Source organism: Trachypithecus francoisi, unplaced genomic scaffold, assembly GCF_009764315.1.
Source record: "Trachypithecus francoisi isolate TF-2019V2 unplaced genomic scaffold, Tfra_2.0 Lachesis_group12, whole genome shotgun sequence".
In the NCBI taxonomy this organism is placed as follows: Eukaryota; Metazoa; Chordata; class Mammalia; order Primates; family Cercopithecidae; genus Trachypithecus; species Trachypithecus francoisi.
The window spans coordinates 15,101,867-15,121,936 of NW_022681457.1; the positions used below are offsets into that span (position 1 = coordinate 15,101,867).

The window sequence follows — 20,070 nt, forward strand, 5'->3', positions numbered from 1 at the left end:
GGCCAGGCGCGGTGGCTCACGCTTATAATTCCAGCACTTTGGGAGGCTGAGGTGGGTGGATCACGAAGTCAGGAGTTCAAGACCAGCCGGACCAATATGGTGAAACCCCGTCTGTACTAAAAATACAAAAATTAGCCAGGTGTGGTGGCAAGTGCCTGTAATCCCAGCTGCTCAGGAGGCTGAGGCAGGAGAATCGCTTGAACCTGGGAGGCGGAGGTTGCAGCGAGCCGAGATCGTGCCATTGCACTCCAGCCTGGGTGACGAAACCAGACTCCGTCTCAAAAAATAAAATAACATAAAAAGTCTCTTGCCAACTTATAGCCCAGGAAATGGGCTCTCACTATGTTGCCCAGGCTGGTCTTGAACTCCTGGGGTCAAGCGATCTTCCTGCCTTGGCCTCTCAAAATGCTGGGATTACAGGTGTGAGTGACCAGGACCCAGGGAACTATCTCTTTGAAATGTGAACATAAAAGGAGATACTACTCCTATCTCCCCGAGGAAGGTGAGAGCCTAACTTTGGTAGATGACTCAGCTCTCAGTTGTAAAAGTACCTCTTGTCATGAAGACAGAAGAAAGCTGCCTTCTTCTCTGGATAAAGCCGATTAAAAACGCGAATGACCAACAATCTTCCACTCACCCCAGCTCTTAAAATCTCTACCACTCGGCTGGGCACGATGGCTCACGCCTGTAATCCCAGCACTTTGGAAGGCTGAGGTGGGTGGATCCCCTGAGTACGGGAATTCGAGACCATCCTGGGCAACCTCGTCTCTACGAAAAATACACTAAAAATTAGCTGGGCGTGGTGGTGCGTGCCTGTAGTCCCAGCTACTTGGGGGTGCTGAGGTGGGAGGATCGCTTTAGCCCTGGAGTCCGAGGTTCCAGTGAACCATGATGGTGAACTGCACTCCAGCCTGGGTGACAGAGCGAGACCCTGTCTCAAAAAAAAAAAAAAAAAAAAAAAAAATCTGGCTTCTAATGTTTTTGTTTTTGTTTGTTTGTTTGTTTGTTTTGAGACGGAGTCTCGCTCTGTTGCCCAGGCTGGAGTGCAGTGGCGTGATTTTGGTTCACTGCAACTTCTGCCTCCTGGGTGATTTGCTTTCTAGGATCACCAGGAAGCTGATTTGCTTTCTTGGAAGCTGATTTGCTTTCCAGGAAACCAGGGCGAGTATTAAATGACCAGCCAGTAGGCAAGGCTAGGAGCAAAACTGCACATTTATTTTTGGTCCCCCGGCTTCAGGAAAGAAGGTGTGGGGGAGGGGTGAGGTCCGTCTGTCTCCGGCAGGGGAGGCCGGGGAGTCACCAGGTGGAGCTCTCGGGCGCAGTTCCTACAATCCGCACAGGTGTGAGGGCTGAGGAAGTGCACGCAGTGCGCCCGTCGGGAGTGGCTTTTATGTCCTGGGCCTGGGAGTGGGCGGGCAGTGGGCGGGACGTAGGCGGGTCGGGGGCCGGGCAGTGGGCATGGCTAGGCGGGTTCCGGTTTTTCTCCGTCGGAGGTCAGGTTGCGCCTGCGCAGTCGACCTGTGTCTTTCCCGGGTGCGAGAAAGTTGACGGTGAAGAACTCGGAACTGCGCCGTCTTGCCTCCGTTCGTCCAAACACTGGGTTCAAGCAATTCTCCTGCCTCAGCCTCTCGAGTAGCTGGGACTACAGGTGCCCGCCACCACAGCCACCTAATTTTTGTATTTTTAGTAGAGATGGGGATTCGCTATGTTGGCTGGGCTGGTAATCTATTTACTTAGTGGATCCATCCCCCTGAAAGTAACCAATCTTTTGCAGCTGTCACTGTCCACCCTTCCCATCTTCTTGGGAGGATGACATCCTTACCTGTCTTGGCCTCTGAAACCCATTAGGGGCCCTGAGACTCCCGCTCCCCAACCACAATCCCTCCAATCTCCTTCCAGACAGCTACTTGCTTCTGTTGAGGAAAAGAAGATAAATGAAGAGCTTAATGTGTTTAAAATATAATCGATTATTGTTTTGCTTATCTAGTTTCTACTTCTAAGCACCTACCTCTGCTTTCTGCTAAAACTGCCAGATTCTGGCCAGGTGTGGTGGCTCATATCCATAATCCCAGCACTTTGTGAGGCCGAGGTGGGTGGATCTCTTGAGGTCAGGAGTTCGAGACCAGCCTGGCTAAGATGGTGAAACCCCGTCTCTGCTAAAAATACACCAAAATTGGCTGGGTGTAGTGGCTCACGCCTGTAATCCCAGCACTTTGGGAGGCCGAGGTCAAGGCGGGCAGATCACCTGAGGTCAGGAGTTCGAGACCAGTCTGGCCAATATGGCGAAAACCCGTCTCAACTAAAAATACAAAAATTAGCTGGGCGTGGTGGCACACTTCTGTAGTCCCAGTTACTCAGGAGGCTGAGGCAGAAGAATCGCTTGAATCTGGGAGGCGGAGGTTGCAGTGAGCCGAGATCATGCCACTACACTCCAACCTAGGTGACAGAGTGAGACTCCAACTCAAAAAAAAAAAAAAAAAAAAAAATTCAGCCAGGCTTGGTGGCGCGCACCGGTAATCCCAGCTACTTGGGAGGCTGAGGCAGGAGAATCGCTTGATCCTGGGAGGCGGAGGCTGCAGTGAGCTGTGATTGTGCCACTGCACTCCAGCCTGGATGACAGAGTGAGACTCTCTCTCTCTCTCTCTCTCACACACACACACACACACACACACACACACACAGAGTCACATTCTGTATAACTTATTAGGCTGGACATGGCTTTAAAGTGTTTTTAATGACAGAGCTCACCAAAACAGAAGTGAGAGAAAGAAGAAAAAGGAGGAGGAGAAAGAAAGGGAAGAGAGAGTGAGAGGATTTAGCCGTATGAAAAGTCACAGAGGGGGAAAGTTACAAAATCTCTTTCCTGTATTTTTTCCAAGGTTTGATGTCTGAGGTCTATGTGTGAGAAATGGATTTCAGCCACAGGTAGGGCTTGCTGGGGGACAAGGCAGGTGTGACAAGGGACAGGGTGGATCTGCCTGAACTGGCCTTGCTGGTTTCTCTTCTTCCTGGGTTTGTGTTTTTAACGAAGGGCTTGTTTAATTTTAATTACGTAAGCAAGACATGACTATCTTCTTGCTGTCAAACATTAAGAAAATACAGAGACAGCAAGAGAGAGAGAGAGAACTCAAAAAGCCCTTTTGAGAAATGGTCGGTCAATCAGTTGCAGGGGAGGGAAATTGGGGTGCAATTTGGAAACGTCTCTCTAAATGACAAATGCAGATCGCTTCTGACTTGGCAGGTTTTTCTCTCAGGAATATGTCTTACACGTCGACATGGACGCCTGTGGCCGATGTCAGGTCTGCCCAAGGATGTTAATTGCAGTAGTGTTTGGAATAACAAAACATTAGGAGTAACCTAAATGTTTATCAGGAGGGAACTGGTTATGCTTATGATGGTGCGCTCACACAGTCTGATGCTTTATGGGCATTATAAAAATAAAACTAGCCGGGCGCAGTGGTTCACGCTTGTAATCCCAGCACTTTGGGAGGCCAGAGAGCGAGACTCTGTCTCAAAAATAATTAAATTAAAAAAAAATGCGGTTGCTAGAAAAAAAAAATTTCTTTTTGAGACAGGTTCTCGTTCTGTCACCTAGGCTGGAGTACACTGGTGCAATCACAGCTCACTGCAGCCTCCACCTCCTGGGCTCAAGCAATCCTCCCACCCCAGCCTCCTGAGTAGCTGGGACTACAGGCATGTTCCACCATACCTGGCTAATTTTTGTATTTTTTTATGTAGAGATGGGGTTTTGCTATGTTACCCGGGCTGGTCTCGAGCTTCTGAGCTCAAATTATTCTCCCACCTTGGCCTCCCAAAGTGCTGGGATTACAATCATGCACCACTGTGCCTGGTCAGAAAATTTAGTTTTAAAATTTATTCATTTTTCTTTTGAGATGGGGTCTTGCTTTGTCATCCAGGCTGGAGAGCAGTGGTGCGATCATGGCTCATGGTAACCTTGAACTCCTGGGCTCAAGAGATCCTCCTGTTTCAGGCTTCTGAGTAGATGGGACTACAGGTGTGCACCACCGTGCCCAGGTAATTTTTAAAAGTTTTTTTTGTAGAGATGGAATCTCACTCGGTTGCTCAGGCTGGTCTTGAACTCCTGGCCTCAAGCAGTTCTCGCTCCTTGGCCTCTGAAAGTTCTGGGATTCCAGGTATGAGTTACTGCACCTAGCCAACCATTGTTGTTTTGAGTCACTGAATTCTGGAGCTGTTTGTCACTACAGCATAACTTAGCCAATCCTGACTGATACGTTCCCTTATCTCCTTCCCTTGTTCTGCAATTGGAATCATTTGCAAACTGGAGAAGTCCTCCCACTGATTGTAACCCTGTTGTGACTCCCCAGCACTCTCGGTAAGATTCCAATGCCCTACCATGGCTTACAAGCCCACACAGGAACTGGTGACTGCTGCATGCTTGCCTTTAACCCCTCCCTACCCTTTGCTTCCTTTCACATTCCAATGACACTGAACTTCTCAGTTTACTGCAAGCATCAAACTCTTCTGCTCACTCCCAGGCCTTTGCAGGTGCTGTTCCTTCTGCCTGGAATGCTTTTTCATTGTCTCTCTCTCTCTCTACCTGGCTGACACCTACTCTTTCTTCAAGACTCAGCTTGGATATCTTCTCCATCAGGTAGCTTTCCTGACCACCAGTCTGGGTCACATGCCTCATTTGGGGCTTTCCCCCTTATTGTTTTGATCACTTGGGATTGTTGCTATCTGGGTGTATTGGTCCATTCTCATACTGCTATAAAGATACTACCTGAGGCTGGGTGATTGATAAAAAAAAAGAGGTTTTTATTTTTTTAAATTAATTTTTTTTTAACACACAGTCTTGCTCTGTTGCCCAGACGGGAGTGCAGTGGCACAGTCTCAACTCACTGCAACCTGTGCCTTCCAGGTTCAAGTGATTCTCCTGTCAGCCTCCTGAGTAGCTGGGATTACAGGCGTGTGCCACCATGCCCAGCTAATTTTTGTATTTTTCAGTAGAGACAGGGTTTCACCATGTTGGTCAGGCTGGTCTTGAACTCCTGACCTTGTGATCCACCCACCTCAGCCTCCCAAAATGTTGGGATTACAGTCATGAGCCATCATGCCAGGCCTTTAATTTCTTTTTTTTTTTTGAGATAGGGTCTTACTCTGTCACCCAGGCTGGAGTGCAGTGGGGAGATCTCGGCTCAGTGTAACCTTCACCTCCCGGGTTGAAGTGATTCTCCTGCCTCAGTCTCCCAAGTAGCAGGGGTTACAGGTGTCTGCCACCATGCTTGGCTAATTTTTGCATTTTCAGGAGAGACTGGGTTTCACCATGTTGGCCAGGCTGGTCTTGAACTCCTGACCTTAGGTGATCTACCCACTTTGAACTCCCAAAGTGCTGGGATTACAGGTATGAGCCAATGCGCTTGGACAGAAAAGAGCTTTAATTGACTCACAATTCTGCATGGCTGGGGAGGCCTCAGGAAACTTACAATTATGGCAGAAGGTCAAGGGGAAGTAAGGCATGTCTTACAAGGTGGCAGCAGAGTAAGAGAGAGAGAGAGACAGAGAGAGAGACAGAGAGAGAGATAGAGCGTGCAAGGGAAATTGCTACTTTTAAACCATCGGATCTCGTGAAACCTCCCTCATTATCACAAGAACAGCATGGGGGAAACCACCCCCATGATCCAGTCACCTCCCACCAGGTCATTCCCTCACACATGGGGATTACAATTCGAGATGAGATTTGGGTGGGGACAAGGAGCCAAACCATAACACTGGAAGATGTGTCTGTCTCTGCCCCTGGACTTTGAGTCTCCCAAGGGAAGTGCTGGAGCCATATTGTCAGTGCCGCACACACAGCTCAGGGCTGGGCGCCGAGGAGGGTTTCAATAACAGTCTTTCAAATGAATAGTGCATGACTTCAGATGTTAGGCAGATCTGTTCATCACAGGATTTCTGAGAAACAAGGGTGCTGTCTCTTTCTCTTCTCTGCACTTTTTTCCTGACAGGCTTTCTTGAGAACTGAGACTTGACAGCTGGCACAGTTCATTCCTGGAGGCCTGCTCTATGCTGCAGGGAAGTGGTTGTGGTTTCTGTGGAAAGTCCCAGAGCAATTCATTTCTTCTTGGTTCCTCCAACCAATCAATCCAATCTAAATTCCTCTGCTGACTCAACACTTTCCCAAATTTTTATTTTTACTTTTGCACAGATGTTTAAAATGAATAACTTAGAACACAGAGAAGTTAAAATAATCTTACACTGAACACTCATATATACCCATCACCTAGATTCTATTTTTATTATTATTATTATTTTTGAGACAAGAGTCACACTCTGTCACCCAGGCTGGAGTGCAGTGGTGTGATCTGGGCTCACTGCAAACTTCACCTCCCAGGTTCAAACGATTCTCCTGTCTCAGCCTCCTGAGTAGCTGGGATTACAGATGCTTACCACCACGCCTGGCTAATTTTTGTATTTTTAGTAGAGATGGGGTTTCACCATGTTGGCCAGGCTAGTCTTGAACTCCTGGCCTCAAGTGATTCACCTGTCTTGGCCTCTCAAAATGCTGGAATTACAGGGGTGAGCCACCATGCCCAGCTCTATTTTTGTTTTATCTTTGGACACAGGGTCTCACTCCCATCGCCCAGGCTGGAGTGCAGTGGTGCGATCTTGGCTTGCTTCAGCCTCGACTTGTCTGGCTCAGGTGATCCTCCCACCTCAGCCTCCTGAGCAGTTGGGACTAGGGGCGTGCGCCACCATGCCTGGCTATTTTTTTTTTTTTTTTTTTTGTAGATTTCGCTCTGTTGCCCAGGCTGGTCTCAAACTCCTGTACTCAAGCTATCTGCCTGCCTTGGCCTCCCAAAGTGCTGGGATTACAGTCACGAGCCACTGCGCCTGGCCCCATCACCTAGAATCTAAATTAATTAACATCTTATTCAACTTGCTTTATCAAGTATTTACCCACCTTTCCATCCATCTATCCATCACTCCTTCTTGCCTTTTCGATGCATTTCAAAGTAAGTTGAAATGCATATTTATTTAGTTTTTCCTCTTCAGGTAAAATTTACATATGCTGAAAGGCACAAAACTTAAGCACGGCCGGGCGCGGTGGCTCAAGCCTGTAATCCCAGCACTTTGGGAGGCCGAGACGGGCGGATCACGAGGTCAGGAGATCGAGACCATCCTGGCTAACACGGTGAAACCCCGTCTCTACTAAAAAATACAAAAAAAACTTGCCGGGCGAGGTGGCGGGCGCCTGTAGTCCCAGCTACTCCGGAGGCTGAGGCAGGAGAATGGCGTAAACCGGGAGGCAGAGCTTGCAGTGAGCTGAGATCCGGCCACTGCACTCCAGCCCGGGCAAGAGCGAGACTCCGTCTCAAAAAAAAAAAAAAAAAAAAAAAAAAAAAAAAAAAAAAAACTTAAGCACATTGTTAGAGGAATTCTGACAAATGTGCGGCCCTTGCCACCCGAATCCTTATCTTGAGTCAGAGCAACACCATCATTCCAGAAGGTTCTCTCCCATCCCTTCCCAGTCAATCCCTGGGTTTCAGAGAGGAGTGTAGTGGGTGGGGTGGGAAGAGGAAGCAGAGGTTAAGCCTAGACCTTGAAGGGCCTCATGGGCCACAATAAGAAATACAATAACAATACAAATATAACACTATGCTGGATTTTTTTCTTTTTTCTTTTCTTCCCCCCTCCCCCACCTTTTTTTTTTGAGGCAGGGTCTCACTCTGTTGCCCAGGCTGTAGTGCAGTGGTATAATCATAGCTCACTACAGCCTCAAACTCCTAGGCTCAAGCGATCCTCCCACCTCAGCCTTGGAAATAACTGGAATTACAGGTGCACGCCACCATGCCAGGCTAATTAAAAACAATTTTTTTTTGGTAGAGAGTAGTCTCATTATGTTTTCCAGGCTGGTCTTGAACTCCTGGCCTCAAGCGATCTCCATGCCTCAGCCTCCCAAAGTGCTGGAATTACAGGTGTGAGCTGCTGTGCCCGGCCTATGCTGGATATTTTTTGTTTGCCTCTTCAGGTCCACTCTCCGCCTCGCCCCACTATACTCATGGGAGTCTGACCATACCTTGGGATCAGCATGAACCACAATGGGCTTTTTGAACCTCTAGCTTTCTGCATCGGTTTGCCCAATGGGGAGACACTGGCAAGAAACTGGAGGGTGGGTATTTATTTCCCCAGCTCCCTTCCTGATGTGCGATTGCCTTGGACTGCCTGTATCTTTCTACCCACTGCTTCCACCCTTGTAAATAGATTTTTTTTTTTTTTTCCAGACAAAAGTCTCACTCTGTCACCCAGGCTGGAGTGTAGTGGCGCCATCTCGGCTCGCTGCAACCTCCGCCTCCCAGGTTCAAGTAATTCTCCTATTTCAGCCTCCTGAGTAGCTGGGATTACAGGCGGGCTCCACCATGCCTGGCTAACTTTTATATTATTAGTAGAGATGGGGTTTCACTATGTTGGCCAGGCTAGTCTCAAACTCCTGACCTCAGATGATCCGCCAGCCTCAGACTCCCAAAATGCTGAGATTTCAGGCGTGAGCCAGCGTGCCCGGCCTGATACTTACTTTCAATTACATATAGATTAAGGGGTGGTTTACGCAGAAATTTCTAGGGAAGGGGTAATGACTTTTGGCTTGTAGGGTTATTGGCATGGAAAGGGGCAGTAACTCCCAGGTGTTGCCACAACAACGGTAAACTGACATGGCACGCTGGTGGGAATGTATTATGGGAAACTGCTTAGCTAGTCCTCAGTTTGGTTCCATACCCAAGTCCTATCTCTGGAGTTGAGTCCAGCCTCCTACCTCAAAAACAGTGGCACTGGCCAGGCGCAGCGACTTACTCTTGTAATCCCAGTACTTTGGAAGGCCAAGGCAGGCAGATCTCTTGAAGTCAGGAGTTCGAGACCAGCCTGGCCAACATGGTGAAAACCCATCTCTACTAAAAATACAAAAAAAATTAGCCAGGCATAGTGGTGCACGCTTGTAATCCTAGCACTTTAGGAGGCCGAGGCGGGTGGATCACAAGGTCAGGAGATCGAGACCACAGTGAAACCCCGTCTCTACTAAAAATACAAAAAATTAGCCGGGCACGGTGGCGGGCACCTGTAGTCCCAGCTACTTGGGAGGCTGAGGCAGAAGAATGGCATGAACCCGGGAGGCGGAGCTTGCAGTGAGCCGAGATAGCGCCACTGCACTCCAGCCTGGGCGACTGAGTGAGACTCCGTCTAAAAAAAAAAAAAACCCTCCCCTCAAAAACAAAAAAAGCCCCCTAAGCCGACACAAGGCAGGTTGGCTCAGGCCTCTGCATGTGCTCCTTATTATTTAACAAACAAACAAAAAACAGTGGCATCTTGTTGGGGCGCGGTGGCTCATGCCTGTAATCCCAGCCCTATGCGAGGCTGAAGTGGGAGGATCACTTCAGCCTATGAGTTTGCCCAGTTTGGGCAACATAGCGAGACCCCATCTCTGCTAAAATTACAGAAATTAGCTGAGTGGTACGCACCTGAGGTCTCAGCTTTAGGGAGGCTGAGTGCTCACCTAGAAAGCTGAAGTGCAGTGAGATAATCCAGAATGCAAGTACCACTTTAGTGACAACCATCATCACTAGTGTCCTCAAGGGCACTTCATATAAAAGTGCCAGTGTGCATCAGGGATAAGAGTGAGACATCATCCACTGGTTCATAGTGAACCGATGAAACAAGAACTACAATTAGGAATTTATTAGGATCAACAGGAATCCTAAATATTAGCAATAAACTAGCACATCACAAGAAACTCATGAACATGGGTTAACAAAATGAACCACTGAAAGTCAACTTTTCTGTGTCAGAAGGTGAGAGGTTCACTTGAGCCCAGGATGACGAGGCTGCAGAGAGCCGAGATTGCGCCACTGCACTCTAGCCTGGGTGACAGAGGGAGACCCTGCTTCAAAACAAACAAACAAAACAAAAACAGTGGCACGTTGACTGTTAATTCTAAGAGCAACTTAGAGCTTCTGTAGGATTCTCACCCTGCAAGTCAGATTGGTGTTTTCCATGCGCCCTCTGGCGGCTTGGAGCAGCAATGTCGGCTAGGCATCAGCCTCCAGCCCTGTGTGGACTCTCGGGAAGTACTAACGCTATTTGGCAAAAGCACTTGCACCAACATTCAGCTAAATCTGCAGCAGAGACAGTGACACAGCTCTGTCTGGGTTTCCAGGACATCTTCTCAGAGGTCGTGATGGATAAGACCAGGAACAGGATCTTAAATAACAAGGAGCACGTGCAGAGGCCTGAACCAACCTGCCTTGTGTCGGGAACTGAGTGCAGCTTCCTGGGAGGGAGCAGGGAGATGAGGCTGGGGAATTAGGTCAGGCCCATTTGGGAAAGAACCTTGGCGTTGGGACTTGGTCCTGTAAACCAGTTTGGAGACTGTGAACCAGGAAGCTTCAAAGGCAAAATTGGAGGGTCACGTATCAAGGATGTCAACTTTTTCTTTTGTTAATAGGGACTTAAAAAAACGATTCTTATTCATTCTAAAAACTTTTAATGAACACCTACTGTGTGTTAGGGAATGTTCTGGGCAGGATCTGAGTTTGCGTTATTCACTGTTGTACCCTCAGAGTCTAGAGTCATGGAAAGGCCCCAAAAGAAGGGATGAATGAAAGGAAAGATCATTGCTAAAGCAAGGTCAGGGCAGAGATGAACTGCCAGGGGTGAGTCCAAGCTGGGTGAGATTGTGGATGAGTTTGGAGATAGAAAAACATAAGGTGAAAGTGCTTAGTCCGGCCAGACACAGTGGCTCACCCTGTAATCTCAGCATTTTGGGAGGCCGAGGCAGGCAGATCACGAGGTCAGGATTTCGAGACCAGCCTGGCCAACATGGTGAAACCCCATCTCTAATAAAAATACAAAAATTAGCCATGCGCGGTGCTGGGTGCCTGTAGTCCCTGCCACTCGGGAGGCTGAGGCAAGATAATTGCTTGAACCCAGGAGGTAGAGGTTGCAGTAAGCCGAGATTGCCCCACTGCACTCCAGCCTGGTGACAGAGCAAGACTCCGTCTCAAAAAAAAATAAAAAAGAAAGTGTTCAGTCCTTGAACTGCCAAAAGACAAAAGCACAACAAATTTGCTTATAGATTCTCTCCTGCTTCAGCCTCCCAAGTTGCTGGGATTACAAGCACGCACTACCACGTCTGGCTAATTTTTGTATCTTTAGTAAAGACGGGGTTTCACCATGTTGGCCAGGCTGGTCTCGAACTCCTGACCTCAAGTGATCCACCTGCCTCGGCCTCTCAAAGTGCCGGAATTACAGTCATGAGCCACTGTGCCCAGCCTGCTTAAAGATCTTAACTGGTTTTTATTTGTGATTTTAGAATTAGGCAACACCAAATTATAAAAGATAAAATGAGTGTTCTGATGAGTCAAGCAGAGGAAGTTGGTTTTATAGACAGAAAGGGCAGAGACTGCAGAAATAGAGAAGAAAAAGTGGATTGGCCACTTCAAAATTACTTTCCTTGTAAAGGTTAAAGGACAGGGGATTTTCTTATCGTGCAGGCTAAAACTGGCCTGCTTGGGGACTTGGCTATTATCTTTCAGTCTCCTGATTTCTTGGAAGGTCAGATAAACAAGTCAGTTTTCACTTGGTGATGTGGAAGTTGGCACGAGTGACTCCATTTTGGTTTGGTCTGTTGGGTCTTGTGCAGGAGGTTGGTCCAAACTAGTGACCTCTGGTAAATTTCATTTAACAATATTATTAGCTTTTTACTTTCTTGAAACAGGGTCTCACTCTGTCACTCAGGTTGGAGTGCAGTGACGTGATCATAGCTCACTGCAGACTTGACCTCCCAGGATCAAGCAATCCTGCCAGTTCAGTCTGGAGAGTAGCTGGGACTACCGGTGTGCACCACTATGCCTGGCTAATTTCTTGTAGAGACGAGGTCTCACTTTGTTGCCCAGGTTGGTCTTGAACTCCTGGGCTCAAGCAATTCTCCTGCCTTGGCCGCCCAAAGAGTTGGGATTACAGGCAAGAGCCACCATGCCTAGCCAAGAACTGTTAACTTTTGAAACACTCCAGTGGCTTCTTTTCTCATTTAGTGGAAGCACTATGCCGTTGGCATGCCCACAGGCTCTGCAGGGTCTGACCCTGGCCACTGTGCTGACCACACCTCCTTGCACTACCCACTGCCTGCTCTACTGCAGCCATGCGGGTCTCCTGGATGAGCCTTAGCCACAGAGTCCCATTCCCTTCTCAGAACCTTTGCACTTGCTGTTCCTTCTGCCTGCAGTGTCCATCCTGCATTTACCAACAGCTACGGGACAAACACTCATGGCACCAAGCACAGTTCTGAGCTGTGAAAGGAAAATAAATATTGGGGCCTCCAAATCACCAAAGCTAAAGGGAAAAGTCAAGCTGGGAACAGCTTAGGGCGAACCTGCCTCCCATTCTATTCAAAGTCACCCCTCTGCTCACTGAGATAAATGCATATCTCATTGCCTCATTTGGAGAGGCTAATCAGAAACTCCAAAGAATGCAGCTGCCCGCATGGTGGCTTATGCTTGTAATCCTAGCACCTTGGGAGTTCGAGGTGATTGGATCACCTGAGGTCAGGGGTTCCAAACCAGCCTGGCCAACATAGCGAAACCCCCGTCTCTACTAAAAATGCAAAAATTAGCCAGGCGTGGTGGTGGGCGCCGGTAATCCCAGTTACTCGGGAGGCTGAGGCAGAAGAATCACTTGAACCCGGGAGGCAGAGGTTGCAGTGAGGTGAGATTGTGCCACTACACTCCAGCCTGGGACACTGTCTCAAAAAAAAAAAAAAAAGAATGCAAACTGCCGGGCGCAGTGGCTCGTGCCTATAATCCCAGCACTTTGGAAGGCCGAGGCAAGGCAGATCATCTGAGGTCAGGAGTTCAAGACAGTCTGGCCAACATGGCGAAATCCTTGCCCTACTAAAACATACAAAAATCAGCTGGGTGTGGTGGTGTGCACCTGGAATCCCAGCTACTTGGGAGGCTGTGGCAGGAGAATCGCTTGAACCCAGGAGGTGGAGGTTGCAGTGAGCTGAGATAGTGCCACTGTACTCCAGCCTGGGTGACGACAGAGTGAGACTCCGTTTCAAAAAAAACGGATGCAATCACTTCTCTCTTATCTACCCATGTCCTGGAAGCCCCCTCCTTGCTACCAGTTTCCTGCCTGCGCCTCGAGGTGTCCCACCTTTCTGGATTGAACCAATGTACATCTTACACCTACTGACTGATGTCTCATGTCTTCCTAAAATGTATAAAACCAAGCTGTGCCCTGTCACTAGGACCTCCTGAGGCTGTGTCATGTGCATGCATCCTCAACCTTGGTCTCCTAATTAACTTTCTGAATTAACTGAGACCTGTCTCAGATTTTTGGGGTTCACAGAGCAATTTGTAAATATTAACCCCAGTGATACGGTTTAGCTCTGTGTCCCCCTAGACCTCATCTTAAATTGTAATCCCCACATGTGGAGGGAGGCACCTGGTGGGAGGTGATTCGATCTTGGGAGTGGTTCACCCATGCGGTTCTCATGATTGTGAGGGAGTTCTCATGAGATCTGATGGTTTATAAGTGGCCATTTCCCCTGCACTGTCTCTTCTGCTGCCGCCTTGTGCTGAAGGTGCTTGCTTCCCCTTCCACCATGATTGTAAGTTTCCTGAGGCTGCCCCAGCAATGCAGAGCTGCGAGTCAATTAAACCTCTTTTGTTTGTAAATTACCCAGTCTCAGGTAGTATTTTTTTTTTTTTTTGAGACAGAGTTTCCCTCTTGTTGCCCAGGCTGGAGTGCAGTGGCCCGATCTTGGCTCACTGCAACCTCTGCCTCCTGGGTTCAAGCGATTCTCTTGCCTCAGCCTCCTCAGTAGCTAGGATTACAGGTGCCTGCCACCATGCCCGGCTGTTTTTTTTTGTGTGTGTGACGGAGTGTCGCTCTGTCACCCAGGCTGGAGTGCAGTGGCGCCATCTCGGCTCACTGCAAGCTCCGTCTCCTGCCTCAGCCTCCCAAGTAGCTGGAACTACAGACTCCTTCCACCGTGCCAGGCTAATTTTTTGTGTTTTTAGTAGAGACGGGGTTTCACCATGTTAGCTAGGATGGTCTTGATCTCCTGACCTCGTAATCCGCCTGCTCTGGTCTCCCAAAGTGCTGGGATTACAGCCGTGAGCCACTGCACCAGGCAGCTTTTTTTTTTTTTTTTTTTTTTGTATTTTTAGTAGAGATGGGTTTTCATCATATTGGCCACGCTGGTCTTGAACTCCTGACCTCAGGTGATCTACCCACCTCGGCCTCCCAAAGTGTAGGGATTACAGGCGTGAGCCACCTTACCCAGCCAGGTAGTATCTTTATAGCAGTATGAGAATGGACTAAGACACCCATTAATCTCTTCCTCATTTCCTTCAACACTAATGATGACCCCTCCCTACTTGATTTTTGTGAACATTTATCTACTAACATATATTTAACATTATCTTTATTTTTTCCTTTTTTTGTGAGACGAGGTCTCGCTCTGCCTGGAGTGCAGTGGTGTGATCGCAGCTCACAGCAGCATTGACCTCCCAGGTTAAAGTGATCCTCATGCCTCAGCTTTCTAAGTAGCTGGGACCACAGGTGTGCACCACCATGCCTGGCTAATTTTTAGTTTTTTTTTTTTGTTGTTAGACAGAGTCTCACTCTGTCACCAGGCTAGAGTGTAGTGACTCGATCTTGGCTCACTGCAACCTCTGCCTTCTGGGTTCAAGAGATTCTTCTGCCTCAGCCCCCTGAGTAGCTGGGATCACAAGTGTTCGCCACTATGCCTGGTTGATTTTTACATTTGTGGTAGAGACGGGGTTTCACTGTATGTTGACCAGGCTGGTCTCAAATTCCTGACCTCAGGTGATCCACCTGCCTCAGTCTCCCAAAGTGCTGGAATTACAGGTGTGAGCTACCACATCCGGCTTTTTAAAATCACATAAATAATACACGGACTCAATCCTGCTATAGATATTCAAATGTAGAGTCAACCGTGAAAGTTTCCCTTGTCAAGATTCCCTGGCGTCTCCTCTTCCATTCTACAGGGATTTTTCCTCTTAGGACCCTGCAATAGGGAGATGCTGCATTTTGGAGGTAAAAATTCCAAGAGTAAAGTGAAAGCTAGCATTTACTGAGCAGTCCCCATGACCCAGGCACATATGAACTTTTGAAGGTTGTCAGAATCAAAATGGAGTCATTCATGTTTAAAAAAAAAAAAAGAAAAAGAAAAAGAAAAAAAAAGCTCTGACCAACAGAACGAGGGAAAGCCATGGAGACAGGGTTCTCATACTTGTGTGCCTGATCACAAAAACTATCCCAAAAAACTGCAAAAAACACAACCACACACAAAGGCCATTGCAAACTTACACAGAAAAATACTTCTGCAAGGACATTTGCCCAGCAACTGCCTGTCCAACCCCAGACTGGCATCACTGTGATTCATTTTTCTAGCCCAAGATGATTATTTCAAAACCATTATGTAATTCTCCCCATTTTTTTTCTTTAAAAACCTTTGTCTTCTTTTACCTCCCTGAATATGTATAAAACTCCTATTCCCATTGCAATTCTCTGTTCTTGAATAAACTTTTTTTTTTTTTTGAGATGCAGTTTCACTCTTTCACCCAGGTTGGAGTGAAGTGGCATGATCTTGGCTCACTGTAACCTCCACCCGCCAGGTTCAAGTGATTCTCCTGCCTCAGCCTCCCAAGCAGCTGGGGATTACAGGCACCCGCCACCATGACTGACTAATTTTTATATTTTTAGTAGAGATGGGGTTTTGCCATGTTGGCCAGGCTGGTCGCGAACTCCTGACCTCAAGTGATCCACCCGCCTCGGCCTCCCAAAGTGCTAGGATTACAACGTGAGCCACCTCACCCAACCAATTTTTGTTTCTTTTAGAGAGCCTCTCTCTGTTATCTAGGTGGACAACTCATTTAATCACAATAAAATCCACACTCCAAGCTAGGAGTGGCCTTTGCCTGTAGTCTCAGCTACTTGGGAGGCTAAGGCAGGAGAACAGCTTGAGCCCAGGAGGCTGAGACTTCAGTAAGCCATGATTGTGCCACTATACTCCAGCCTGGGTGATAGAGTGAGACCCTGGCTTAAACAAAAAAAAGGCCGGACATGGTGGCTCACCCCTGTAATCCCAGCACTTTGGGAGGCCGAGGTGGGTGGATCACCTGCATTCAGGAGTTTGAGATCAGCTTGGGCAATATGGCAAAACCCTGTCTCTACTAAAAATACAAAAAATTAGCCAGGTGTGGTGGTGCATGCCTGTAATCCCAGATACTCTGGAGGCTGAGGCAGGAGAATCACTTGAACCCAGGAGGTGGAGGTTGCAGTGAGCCAAGATTGTGCCACTGCACTCCAGCCTGGGTGACAGAGCAAGATTCTGTCTCTAAACAAAAACATAAACAAACAAACAAAAAAATCCGAAATCCATTATCCCCATACTCTGATCTGTGCCTGCCTCTTAGATGCCACCTCCTGCCATTCTCCCACTTGCCTCTTCTTGCCAGCCTTCTTTCTATTGCTCACGCACACCAATCTCAGGCCCATTCTACACCTTGGCACCACCATTCCCTCTGCTGGGAAAGCCTCCCTCCCTGTCTCTGTGTGGCTTCCTTGCCTTCCTCATTCACACATGACTGGGATGTCATCTCCTCTTGGTGGGTGTCCTTTACCACCTTATCAAAAGCAGTATCTCTTCTCCCCATCATAGCCTCCATCCTTTAGTCAGCTGTGCTTCTCTTCAGAGCACTTTCTTCTCTCTACCTGACTTCATATTGTAGACCTGTTTGCTTTTTATGCATGTGGAACTTTTTCTTAGTCACTGTTTTGTTTTTTTACAGACAGTGTAAACCTGGGCTCTGTTGCCCAGGCTGGAGTGCAGTAGTGTGATCATAGCTCACTTCAGCCTCAAACTCCTGGGCTTAGGTGATCCTCCCACCTTGGCCTCCCAAAGTCCTGGACCTATAGGCATGAGCTACCACCCCTGGCTAATTTTTAATTTTTTTTTTTTGAGACGGAGTTTTGCTTTTGTCACCCAGGCTGGAGTGCAATGGCACAATCTTGGCTCACTGCAACCTCCGCCTCCTGAGTTCTTATTTTATTTTATTTTTAGAGATGGGGTCTTGCTATGTTGCCCAGGCTGGCCTCCAACTCCTTGGCCCAATCAATCCTCCCACCTTGGCCTCCCAAAGTGCTGGGATTACAGGCATAAGCCACCATGCCCAGTCTGTCTTGGTCATTGTTGTCTCTTTCTTACACAGAGCAAGAGGAACCCCAAAAACTGTCAGCTCCTGAATGATGGAACCATCTTGTTGGGTTAAACCTGTCTTATCTCATTTTATAGAGGAGAGATCTAAGGTGCAGGGAGGTTAAGTCACTCGGTGGACAGATAATGGAGATGGGTTTCAAATCCAAGCAGGCTAGCTTTAGGACTTGGCTGAGCAGTTGCAGGTTTCTTATATTGGTTAGTTACAATAATGCTGTGTAACAAACCACCCCAAAGCTCAGTAGCATGATTTTTTAGCTTCTGAGTTTGTGTGTGGGCCATTTAGGCTGGGCTTGGCTGGATGGTTCTTCTGGGCTCATCTGTACCTTCTCATATGTCTATTTTTTTTTCTAATTTTAATTTTAATTTTTTTATTTTTTGAGACGGAGTCTCGCTCTGTCGCCCAGGCTGGAGTGCAATGGCCGGATCGCAGCTCACTGCAAGCTCCGCCTCCTGGGTTTACGCCATTCTCCTGCCTCAGCCTCCCGAGTAGCTGGGACTACAGGCGCCCGCCACCTCGCCCGGCTAGTTTTTTGTATTCTTTAGTAGAGACGGGGTTTCACCGTGTTAGCCAGGATGGTCTCGATCTCCTGACCTTGTGATTCGCCCGTCTCGGCCTCCCAAAGTGCTGGGATTACAGGCTTGAGCCACCGCGCCCGGCCCAGGCACTTCGTTTCTTAAGTGGCCTACTTGGCCCTCTTCCAAGTGCACTTTCCTTTCCTTACTGTTATAAAGCTTTTTTTTTTTTTTTTTTTTTGACTTAGTTTCGCTCTTGTTGCCCAGGTTGGAGTGCAATGGTGTGGTCTCGGCTGCAACCTCCGCCTCCTAGGTTCAAACAATTCTCCTGCCTCAACCTCTGGAGTAGCTGGGATTACAGGAGCCCGCCACCATGCCCGGCTAATTTTTTTTTGTATTTTTAGTAGAGACAGGGTTTCACCATGTTGGCCAGGCTGGTCTCAAACTCCAGACCTCATGATCCTCCTGCCTTGGCCTCCCAGTATTGAGATTATAGGCCTGAGTCACCGCACCTGGCCTGTTCTAAAGCTTTTTAATAAGCTTCCAACCTTGCTCTGAAACTTGCCTTGGTCTCTTTTTCTGCCTTATGCCCTTCAGTTGAATTCTTTCTTCTGAGGAGGCAAAAATTGAGGTTGCTGCAGACCTGTCCGGATTTGCGGCAGGTAACTCAGACATTTTCCACTGGTAACATATTTGATGCCACGTGACTCGGATGGAAGGGATGTCTATGCCTCGCCTTCTTCCCCTGCATGCATCCAACCCCCCTGCATGGTTTTTCTTCTCTCTCTCCCTTTTTCTTTCCTGCTTACTAACCAACCCTCAGAACAATTCCTTTTGGTCATAAGTTACTCTGCTTCCCCGTGGCTCACCAGGTGGGAAGGACCTCAGGGTCCGCACTGAGCAAGTTGGAGGCACTAAGTCTTGCAAGAGAGGTGAGACTAAGGTCTAAAAAGTGTGCAACGTCTGGGGTTTCCTCTGCTTTTCAACTAAAATCGGCTCTTTTCCTAAAACCTGCACTGCTCTTACTCCTGTTTTCTCTGTTTGTGTTCTGAAACAGCTTTGCACACCCGCTGGACTGTCTACCTTGGGGCCAAGTCTGCCTCTTGGCTTACACTTTGCATGTGAATCAAAAACAAAAACAAGAAAAAGAAAGAAAGAAAAAAGAGCACCTTGTTATGTGGGGGTCAAACATCAATCATCGTGGCGGTTTTGCTTCAAGATGGCGTCACTCTTGCCATGCAACAGGCTGCTTTCCCGTACATGGCCAAGCCCAGAGTCCTCTTCATCAGCTCAACGTTCTTGGGCTCTGCTTCCAGGTAGGAGAGTCAGAGGCCATTTAGGGAAGGACCTCAGGGAGCTCCCTTGTGTGGCTTCCTTAAAGGACACTCCCAGGTTCAGGATGCACAGGGTTTTGGCAGCAGGGGCCGGGGTGGATTTGGCGGGGCGGGGAGTAGGGGGTGTAGGGAGTGGGGAGAACGGAAATGAAGTAGGAGAGAGTAGCCAAGCAAAGAAGCTGTTGTGTCTGCATTTGTCATTTGGGTGTGGTTGTGTAGAGGAAGTTGGCAGGAAGCTTTGAAGGCATTCACATTTGCTGGTTGATGAGAAGTGAATGCTTTGACATTATTTGCTCTTAGTCATTTTATTATTTGCTCTTAGTCACTGCATTATCAGTTTTGGGTTTTAAAAAATATATATATATGTATGTATGTATCTTTTCATTATATGTTTATGTTTTCTTAATTTTAATCTTAATCTTTTCTAATCTTAAAGTGAAGATTTGCCTTTAGCTCCATTAAGCATTGATTTGTAAACGAAGGTGTAGATAATGAGGGTTTCATGCATCCCAAGACTTTTGGAGCTCATTTCAAAATCTTTCCTCATGTGCACCTCATAGACCTGGATTCCATCCTGGTTCCATGTACCTGATTTGCAGAAGCCACTTAATTGTCACGATAGCTCTATGAAGCCAGACTGTGATTATTGCCATTTTATAAGCCAGGGAAATTTAGTGGTTTGTACAAACCAGTTTCCCAGGATTTTGGCTACTTGTAAAAAATAACCAGACCCAGATGGTTCCAGATGATTTCCCTCAGCACTGATGATTTCCCTGAGTAGAATGGGCTGGCTGGGCTGTCACCGGCAGATTAGAGACAGCTGTCTTGGCATGAGGGCCTGAGCCAGGGATCACAGCGGAGTCTCATCTCTCCAGCATCACAGCAGAGGGCTGGTCTGGTCTGCAGTTGTCATTCTTACTGTTACTGTGGGTGTGGATGTTTCCTGCT

General features: G+C 47.8%; 1 long non-coding RNA gene across 1 annotated transcript; it reads right to left on the reverse strand.

Moving 5' to 3' along the window:
• Positions 1-1,599: 1,599 nt before the first annotated feature.
• On the reverse strand, positions 1,600-19,313 carry LOC117091925. Its single transcript, XR_004440572.1, has 3 exons — positions 18,958-19,313; positions 2,009-2,153; positions 1,600-1,913 (listed from the first exon to the last, which is right to left on the reverse strand). It is a non-coding gene; the product is annotated as an uncharacterized LOC117091925 (long non-coding RNA).
• Between the last annotated feature and the right edge of the window lie 757 nt (positions 19,314-20,070).